The following is a 10170-nucleotide window of genomic DNA, read 5'->3' on the forward strand; positions in this document are numbered from 1 at the left end:
AGTTGGGAAGAAATGAGGTGGTGATTGGTGGGTGGGATGCATGGGATTGAATTTATAGGAGGTATTATGGGTTAAATTGTGCCGTCCTGTACCTCAGAACATGACCTTATTTGGAAATGGAGGCCTTACAGAGGTAATCCAGTTCAAACAAGTCATGTGGGTGGGCCCTAATCCAGTATGACCAGTGTCAAAAAGCAGAAAATAAGACATAAGGACAGATAGGGACACAGGGAGAGACCATGTGAAGATGCAGGCAGAGATTATGGTGATGTGTCTACAGGCCAAGGAATGCCAAATGACGATTGCCAGCAAACCACCAGAAGTTAGGGAAGAGGTCCGAAGGGAACAGATGCTCCCTCATGGTCTCCAAGAAGGAACCAACCCAGCCAACACTTTGATCTCGGACTTGCAGCCTCTAGAAACGTGAGGCAATAACGTTCTGTTGTTCAAACTGCCCAGTGGGTGGTGCTTTGTTACAGCAGCTCTGGGACACTAATAGAGAGGGACTGCGGTTGTCGGTGATGACAAGGACCAGGAATGACCATGGGAGTGAGTGGTTCAGACAGGGTAAAGGGCAAGGTCACTGGAAGAGAAGAGATCCTGGAACTGTCCGTGTGGATGTTGGAATCTCTGAGAACGTGGACAGGATTAGCATCAGAAGGAATGCATGAGGCAGGAGCTAAAGCCTTCCAGAAATGAGAAGTAACCCAGGGATTGATAGGTGAGCGGAAAAGGGAGGTAGAGTGAGCGGTACCGTGCGTCAACAGGAGATTTAAAGCTGAGGGACTTTAGGGAAGAAGAAGGGCCTGAAAGTAGAGCTGAAGGGTGGCGGCTGCACACCTTCTGGGCTGGTGACACACGAGCTGAGGGAAAGAAGCAGCGTCCTCAGGAAGAGGCAGGAAGGGAGGGGTGCTCTTCACAGAGACCGTGTCCAGAGGGAGCTTGCAGGTGAGGAGCAGCGACTCCAGAGGGTCCGCTGGAGGCGTTTCAGGAGATGGGAACAGAGTAGGGAACACGCAGGGCTGTGAGGATCAGTGTGGGAGGTGAGGGGCCATCACACGTCGGTGGGAAACTACAAAATACTGTGGCCGTGTTTATCCACTCACCCCAATCAGTGGTACCCCTTTGGGCCTTTAGACTTCTCAGCATGTGGATGGGGAGCGTGGTGAAGATGTGGAATGGCCACTGCCGACAGAGCGGGGGGACCGAGCTGAGGACAAGTCAAGGCTTTCCAAATGGGCCTGGAGCCAGCAGAGGCTGAAGGGGGGTGGCTGGCGGCAGCACTCCAGGGGCCGTGGAGCTCTCTGGTTGCTGTTTCTTGTCTCACCGGGTGCAGAGGCCTGGCGCTAAGTGTGGAGAAGGAAGATGGTGGGATTAGTGCAAGGGCCGGTTGGCTGATGAGGGAGTCTGAGGTGGCCGGTGTGGCCAACCACCAGGGGCTCCGGCTTGAACGACGCTGATAACCCCTGGGAGCAGACACCACGTAGGCTGTGCCAGGCCCATTCTAAGTGCTCACCCGTAGTGACTCGGTTTCCAGCCCACACTCTTTCAGGCCTGCGTGTGGTCATCCCCACTTCAGTGTGAGGGCGTGAGGCTCAGAGCGCTCAAGTAACGAGGCCAAGGCCGAGGCCTACCTGGGAGGAGCCGTGATTCCGCCTGGGAGAGCAGGGCAGGGAGGCAGGGGCTGCTGGGAGGAGCAGGGGTGAAGGGGCAGGGCTGGGGGTGGGTGCCAGCACAGCGGAGGGGAGAAGCAGGGGGAGGAAGTGGGGGCCGGATCCACGTGTGGCTGCGGCCTGAGAGCGGAAGGGTGGACTTTCACATCCGGGGCCACTGGCCGAAATGAGGCAGAAGGGAAGTCACTGCAGGGAACCTGGGAGCTGGGGGGTGAAGGGTCATCCACAGGACACTGAAGTACCCGGGGTGACATGGGTGTGCAGGGAGGGACGACTGGAGACAGAGCTCTGATAAAGGCAGGGAGGGCCTCGCGGTAGAGTGATGGGCAGGGAAGAGTCTGGGCGGTAGGGCCACCCAGGGGGACCCAAGGTGGCAAAAGCCAGCAGGAAATCTAGCTTCTGTCACCCACTCATGTAGAAGCCCACAGGCTAGGAGCACTCCAAGGAGTCATTTTCCCCTAATTTAAATTTACCACATCTTTTCTTTGTTTGCGATTCTTGATACAAAAAAAATCATTTCCAATAGAACAGCTGGAGAATGTGTGGCCACCAGGGGGTGCAACGGCAGCAGCGCCCATCTGAGAGGTTTGCGGGCCTCAACTGTCACCCAGTGGAGAGAAGGGAGAATGCAGGGTGCCCTCCCAGGGTTGCCCCACCGAGAGAATATGAATGTGGGCACTTGGACCTCCCCGCTCACTCCTTCATTTCCTCATCCACCCACGCCGTTGTTTAGACGACAAACATTTGTTGGACACTCGGTGGGTGTGAAGCACCCAGCTAGACTCCGGGGGCCCAGAGGCGAATGTGATGACAGGTCCCTTCCCTCGGGACTCAGTGTTAGTGGTTGGTGCCAAACAATCTGTGGCTGATCCCAGGGGAACGTGGCTAGTGCTGTGATGGGGGGCACCCCTGGGCTCTCGAGGCCGCCGAAGGGGCTCTATAGGCCAGTCTTCCTTCCACGAGGTGCTAGCAAGACCTAGACCAGCAGGGTGGCGGTGACTGAGTCACACCCAGAGGGTTGGGTAAGAGCTCTAGGCCGAAAATTTGAAATGCCGGGGTGCCTGGGTGGCTCAGTCGGTGAAGCGTCTGCCTTGAACTCAGATCATGATTCCGGGGGGTCTTGGGATCGAGCCCTGCATGAGGCTCCCTGCTCAGTGGGGAGCCTGCTTCTCCCTCTTCCCCTGCTTGTGCTCTCACTCTCTCTCTCTCTGTCAAATAGATCAATACAATCGAAAGAAGAAAGAAAGAAAGGAAAGAAAGAAAGAAAGAAAGAAAGAAAGAAAGAAAGAAAGAAAGAAAGAAAGAAAGAAAGAAAGAAAGAAAGAAGGAAGGAAGGAAGGAAGGAAGGAAGGAAGGAAGGAAGAAAGAAAGAAAGAAAGAAAGAAAGAAAGAAAGAAAGAAAGAAAGAAAGAAAGAAAGAAAGAAAGAAAGAAAGAAAGAAATATAAATTCCAAAGCCTCGCAGTGAGGGACCAAATGGAACATTCTATAGCATAAAGATGAGTTCATAATGGCTGGAGCATTGAAAAATGAGAGGAGGGGATCCCTGGGTGGCGCAGCGGTTTGGCGCCTGCCTTTGGCCCAGGGCGCGATCCTGGAGACCTGGGATCGAATCCCACGTCGGGTTCCCAGTGCATGGAGCCTGCTTCTCCCTCTGCCTGTGTCTCTGCCTCTCTCTCTCTCTCTCTCTCTCTCTCTCTGTGTGTGTGTGACTATCACAAATAAATTTTTAAAAAATTAAAAAAAAAAGAAAAAAGAAAAATGAGAGGACAGAGGTAAGCTGTATAAAGGAGGAGTTTGGACTCTAGCCTGACAGCAAAAATGTGCTATTGAAAAGTTCAGGGTTGGACACCTGGGTGGCTCAGCGGTTGAGCATCTGCCTTCGGCTCAGGGCGTGATCCTGGGGTCCTGGGATTGAGACCCACATCAGCTCCCCACAGGGAGCCTGCTTCTCCCTCTGCCTGTGTTGCTGCCTCTTTCTGTGAGTCTCTCATGAATAAATGAATAAAATCTTAAAAAAAAAAAAAGTTCAGTGTTTACTATCAGGAAAATCCATCTAGAAATAGTGTGCAATGTGGACTGGAGAGACCCAAGGCGAGGGGCTGAGGCCAGTGAGGAGGCTGGAGCACTAGCCCAGGCAAGATTCAGTAGGGCCCAAACCTAGGCAGCATGTGTTGTGTTAGAGAGCAAGGGACGAGGTTTCCATATGCTCCTTAAATATGAGGTTCCTGGGGATCCCTGGGTGGCTCAGCAGTTTAACGTCTGCCTTTGGCCCAGGGCATGATCCTGGAGTCCCGGGATCGAGTCCCACGTCGGGCTCCCTGCATGGAGCCTGCTTCTCCCTCTGCCTGTGTCTCTGCCTCTCTCTGTGCCTCTCATGAATAAATAAATAAAAATCTTAAAAAAAAATACGAGTTTCCTGGGGTTCTGTTGGGCTCAATCATTCTTCATAAAATAATGCCTTGAGATCCATCCAGGTGGCTGTAGATGGCTATGGCTTAGTCCATTTTACTGCAGAGGAGCATTCCATTGTCTGGATGGACCACAGTTAGTTTATCCATTTGCCTGTTGAAGAATATTTGGATTGTTCCAGATTTTGGTTATTACCAATAATGCTTCTCCAAACATTCATGTACAAGATTTTGTTTGAACACACATTTTTACTTTTCTAGGATAAACTGTGCAATTGCTGGGTTGGATGGTACTTAATTTTAAAAGAAACTGCCAAATTGTTTTCCAGGAGTTGTACCATTTTACTTTACCACTGGCAAAGTATGAGGGCTCTAGTTGCTCCACATTTTTACCAGTAGTTGGTATTATCACGATTTTTAAAAAAAATTTTAGTCAATTCTAGTAGGTATATTTCATTGTTGCTTTAGTTCGCATTTGCCTAATATCTAATTATATTTAACATTGTTTCATGTGTTTATTGACATTTGTATATCTTCTTTGGTGAAGTGTCTGTCCAAAGGGCTGACTCACTCTTAAGGTTTTAAAATGTGCCGAATCATCAGGGAAATACAAATCAAAACCACAATGAGATGCTACTTCACACCACAACCAGAATGGCTAAAATGAACAAGTCAGGAAATGACAGATGTTGGCGAGGATGCAGAGAAAGGGGAACCGTCTTACTCTGCTGGTGGGAATGCAAGCTGGTGCAACCACTCTGGAGGTTGCAGTATGGAGATTCCTCAAAAAGTTGAGAATAGGGCTACCCCATGACCCAGCAATTGCACTACTAGGGATTTACCCCAAAGATACAAATGTAGTGATCCAAAGGGGCACCTGCACCCCAATGATTATAGCAGCAATGTCCACAATAGCCAAACCATGGAGAGAGCCCAGATGTCCATTGACAGATGAATGGATAAAGAAGATGTGGTGTATATGTATGTATACACACACACACACACACACACACACACCATGGACTACTACTCAGCCATCAAAAAAAAAGTGAAATCTTACCATTTGCAACGACCTGGATGATCTAGAGGGTATTATGCTAAGCGAAATAAGTCAATCAGAGAAAGACAGTTATCATATGACCTCACTCATGTGGAATTTAAGAAACAAAACAGAAGATCATGGGGGAAGGGAGGGGAAAACAAATAAGATAAAATCAGAGAGGGAGACAAATCATAAGAGACTCTTAATCATAGGAAACAAACTGAAGGTTGCTGGAGGGGAGGGGGGCGGGGGGACAGAGTGACACAGGGTGATGAACGTCATGGAGGGCACGTGATATAATGAGCACTGGGTGTTATGTAAGACTGATGAATCACTGAACTCTACCTCTGAAACCAATAATACATTATATTTTAACTGAGTTTAAATAAAAATTTAAAAAATAAAAAATAAGATAAAATAAGATGTATCAAATCATCCACATCTCTATCTCCAGCTTCCCTCCTGAACTTCAGATTGGGATGCAAATGCCTGTTGACAGCTTCATGAAAGTCCCTCACCACTGTACTCTCAATATGTCCAAAGCCAAAACCACCATCCCACGGGAGTCCTGGGCCTCCCCAGTGGAAGCGCTAACACTTTGAGGGTTTACTATGTGCTCAATACTGTTCTAAGTGCTTTATGTATTTTAATTAATTTAATCCTTTAGGTAGTACTGGGTTGTTGTTGTTGTTGACTTTTTATTTATTTGAGGGGTGGGGGAGAGGCAGAGGGAGAGGGAAAATGAGCACAGAGATGCTGAGTAACTCGTCCAAGCTTGCACAGCTGGCAAGCGTCCGGTAGGTCTATCCAGATCCCAGAGTCACCCTTGATTCTCCTTTCTCACCTCCCCAGGTCTGTTCAGTCATTAAGGCCTAAACATTTGCTTTCTGAATATTTTGCTTCCATCATCTTTTCTACAACCCTTATAACTACTGCTCTATTGCAGCCACCTTTTCTCTTGTGTGGACCACCGTAAGTACCTTTTTTTTCATAATGTTTTATTTTTAATAATGTTTTATTATAGCAAATTTCAACAACACAAAAAGTAGAGACTATGAGTATGTCTATTGCTACAACCAGTATAAACTCATGACCATTCACTTCATCTATACCGCCCCCTGCCTGCTGCCACCTAACTGTATTATTTTGAAGCAAATCTCAGCATCTTAATGCATCTGTAAATACTTCAGTATGCTCTGAAACAACACTCAAATAACAATCACAATAACATTCTTCACTTATGCATTAAATATTCTTTATTTTTTAAATTTATTTATTTATGATAGAGAGAAAGAGAGAGAGAGAGAGAGAGAGGCAGAGACACAGGAGGGAGAAGCAGGCTCCATGCCGGGATCCCAATGAGGGACTTGATTCCGGGACTCCAGGATCGCGCCCTGGGCCAAAGGCAGGCGCTAAAGCGCTGAGCCACCCAGGGATCCCCTAAATATTCTTTAAATCATCAACTAATCACTATTTGTATGTTATCCACTGCTGTGTAACTTAGTGGTTTAAAACAATAATAAACACTTATTGTTGCTCATAGTTTTTTAAGATTTTATTTATTTATTCATGAGAGACAGCGAGAGAGAGAGAGGCAGAGACATAGGCAGAGGAAGAAGCAAGCTCCATACGAGCAACCCGATATGGGACTTCATCCCAAGATCCCAAGATCCCGGGATCACAGCCTGAGCTGAAGGCAGCTGCTCAACCACTGAGCCACTCAGGCATCTCCTGTTGCTCATACTTTCTATGGGTTGGAAACCTGAGAGCAGATGATCTAGCTGGTTCTGGATTGGAGTCTCATGAGATGCCAGTCACCCGGAAGTCCGACAGGTACTGGAGGATCTGCTTTCCATGCGGCTCATCGACACTGGCTGGCAAGTGGGTGCTGGCTGTTGGCAAGGGGCTCTGGTCCTCTCCACAAGGGTTTTCCACACGGCAGCTTGAATGGCCCTAGAACCTTGCCTGGCTTCCCCCAGGGCAAGCGAACCAGGGATCCAAGGAGGAAGCTCCAAGACCTTTCATGACTCATGTGTGGGTCACACACATGCCAGCCCGCCTTATTGTGAGAGGGTGTGAATACCAGGAGGCTAGGATTTTAGAGGGTCGTCCTAGAGAATGGTTAACCACAGGTTCAAATTATCCCAGTTGTCTCCATTGATAGCTGGCTTATTTGAATCAGGATCCATGCTTGCATTTTGTTGATATGGCTCTAAATATCTAGGTTCCTTTCTGTCTTTTGTTTTTTCGTTTTGTCATTTGTCTTTTTTTTTTTTTTAGGATCCAGATTTTCTTTAGTTTTACATTTACTGGTTTTTGCTGCTTACATCCTCATGATGTCATTTGAACACAGTCCTCAGATTCATGTCTTTCCTGTAAACTGGTATTTAGATCTAGAACTTAATATGGACTTTTTTTTTTCTTTTGCAAGAAAGTATTGTTGACTTCCAGCAGGGGGCACATGACGTCAGCTATAGTCTTACGATAGTGTGGCTGTTGTCATTACCTTGCTTCATTATTTCATTAGAGGTTTACAAATTAGGGACAAATTAACCCTATAATTCCATCATCTATTAGCTGGAATTTTTTTTTTATTTAAGTTTAATTTGCCAACATATAGTGTAACACCCAGTGCTCCTCCCATCAAGTGCCCTCCTCAGTGCCCGTCACCCAGTTTCCCCACCCCTCCCGCCCAACAGCTAGAATATTCCTACAAACTTCCACTTACTTTTTGATTACCCTGAAGTATTGTTAATACAGGAAAGATAAATGTTTGTTTCCATCCCTTTGTTAACAAGTACTTGCACCCTTCAAAGTGACCAATAAAATATTGACCTTACAGATTTAAAACATTTTTCATTCCATCATACTTCTTTTTTTATTTTTTTATTTATTTATGACAGTCACACAGAGAGAGAGAGAGAGAGAGAGAGAGAGAGGCAGAGACACAGGCAGAGGGAGAAGCAGGCTCCATGCACCGGGAGCCTGACGTGGGATTCGATCCCGGGTCTCCAGGATCGCGCCCTGGGCCAAAGGCAGGCGCCAAACCGCTGCGTCACCCAGGGATCCCCATTCCATCATACTTGTAATTCCTGTTGATGCTCAAATGATCCCATTTTCAGCCAGGAGCCTGCGTCCTTATGAGTTACACCATTTTTGACAGCTTGTTGACTTTCTGCCATAACATCATGTTCCAGGTTCATCTAGCATATCTACACACACCTCTCGGCACCATTTCCCAATGGAGCTCTGGTTCTTTTTAGTGGCAAATGAGAAAGGCCACAATCTGGATGTTAGAGTGTCTCTGCTTTTCAGGGGCATCCATCCTGGTCCATCCTCCAGTCATTTGAGATGTAAAAATGCAAATCTGACCATTCCCTCGCTCAAAGTCCTGCCCTGGGCTCAGGCTCGGTTGCCCTCAGGACAAAGCCAGTTACTAAGCGCGGACAAGCCCGGTCCTGTTACTGTTTCCCGATTTCCCCCTCCCTCCTACTTCCTGCCAGTCTCCTTAAACTTTAAAACCCAGCAAAACCTATGTTTTGATGCTCCCACACCTATCTTAACCTCATCATGTGTCTCACTTTAACTTGGAGCTTCAGCTCTCTTGGGTGTCCTCTCCAAAACACTTTGTCCTAAACCACCAGGCAGGGCTGTCTCCCACTATCGTCTCATGGCCACTGTGCCTACACCCAATGTGAGCACCTTAATGTCTCCATGCAGCTCTCCTGCGCTGCTCCGCCAGGGAGGACTAAAAGGCAGTCATTGCCTTATCAGTCTTTCCCCCAGTACGGAGCACATGGCCTGGTGCCTAGTGGATGCCCCCATCTGGTCACCTGGTTAGGCAGGACAGACTAGCTCTTCCACTTCGGTCCCGACCAGCGCTTTCTTCACCCTACTTCAGGCCTGCATGTCTGCTAGGTACAGACTGAGCTGCTGTGCGTTAGTCTCTTGTTTAATTTCTATTTGGCAGGCTCGCTGAGGGAGGGCTAAAAGGGAGCCCACTGTCCTAGTTACTAAGATCTGGGGTGTGGGAGGTTTTGCTCAGACCACCACACCTTTCCTTCCCCACTCAGCCGGCTGGAGCCCTGACCAGGATGACGAGGATGTCACCGGCCAGGAGGTGCTAACACAACAGAACGGAGCCTACGCAGAGCAACCCTGAACAGGAGCTCTGGAGACAGTGTGCTAGGGTTTTCTGGACACAGATTTGCCACCGCCTGCTGGCATGACCTCAGAAGTTACAGACTGGATGTAGTGATTACATCACCCTCTCAGGCTACAGGGAGTATGAAACAAAACACGGAAAGCACCTTGCAGTGCCTGATTTGTTGTAAGTGCTAAGCTGTGCCTGGTAGATGAAGACCACACACCCCCAAACAGAAGGGCTTTAGTCTCTAAGACTGGACTTTTTCAAAGCCACCACAAGAGAAAAGGTTAAGAGCTTAAGGCACACTTTCCAGGTCGGGGAAAGTGGCTGATGTTAGCCGGGAAGGAGCTATGTGGAATCCAAGAGTTCTACTGGGAGCAACCCGGACCAGTCAGGCTAACAGTCAAATCCTAAGAGGGAGCGCTGCATCCACAGTGAACACGGCAGCCAGAGGGCTGCCCAAATGGAGTAACTGCATTGTAATGCAAACTGGTTTCAATCTTATAAACTCTAAACAAGCAGTTTTGATTTTTCACTGATGATTTTTATCACCTAGAATAGAGCCTGGCCACAGTGGGTGACCAAAACCACTTGCAGAATGAGTAGATTATGATGCCTTTCCCATTACGCATTCCCAAATTTCAAAGCTGGGCTATCCACTGGAACCAATGGTGCAGGATGGTGCAGGCCACCAAGGGCCTGAAGGCCGGGGCAGGGGAAGACAGGAAGAGGCCTGGGCTCTATCACAACGAAGAAATCCCCAACATTCGTGGCAAACTGGCTTCAGGGTGGGAGTCCTGGTTTCTTTCTGTTCACCAGTCTAGGTCTAGATCAGAAATTCAGTCCTGGGACACCTGGGTGGTTCAGGGCTTGAGCCTTCAGCTCAGGTTGTGATCCT

The sequence above is a fragment of the Canis lupus genome, chromosome 25 (assembly GCF_048164855.1).
Source record: "Canis lupus baileyi chromosome 25, mCanLup2.hap1, whole genome shotgun sequence".
Lineage (NCBI taxonomy): Eukaryota > Metazoa > Chordata > Mammalia > Carnivora > Canidae > Canis > Canis lupus.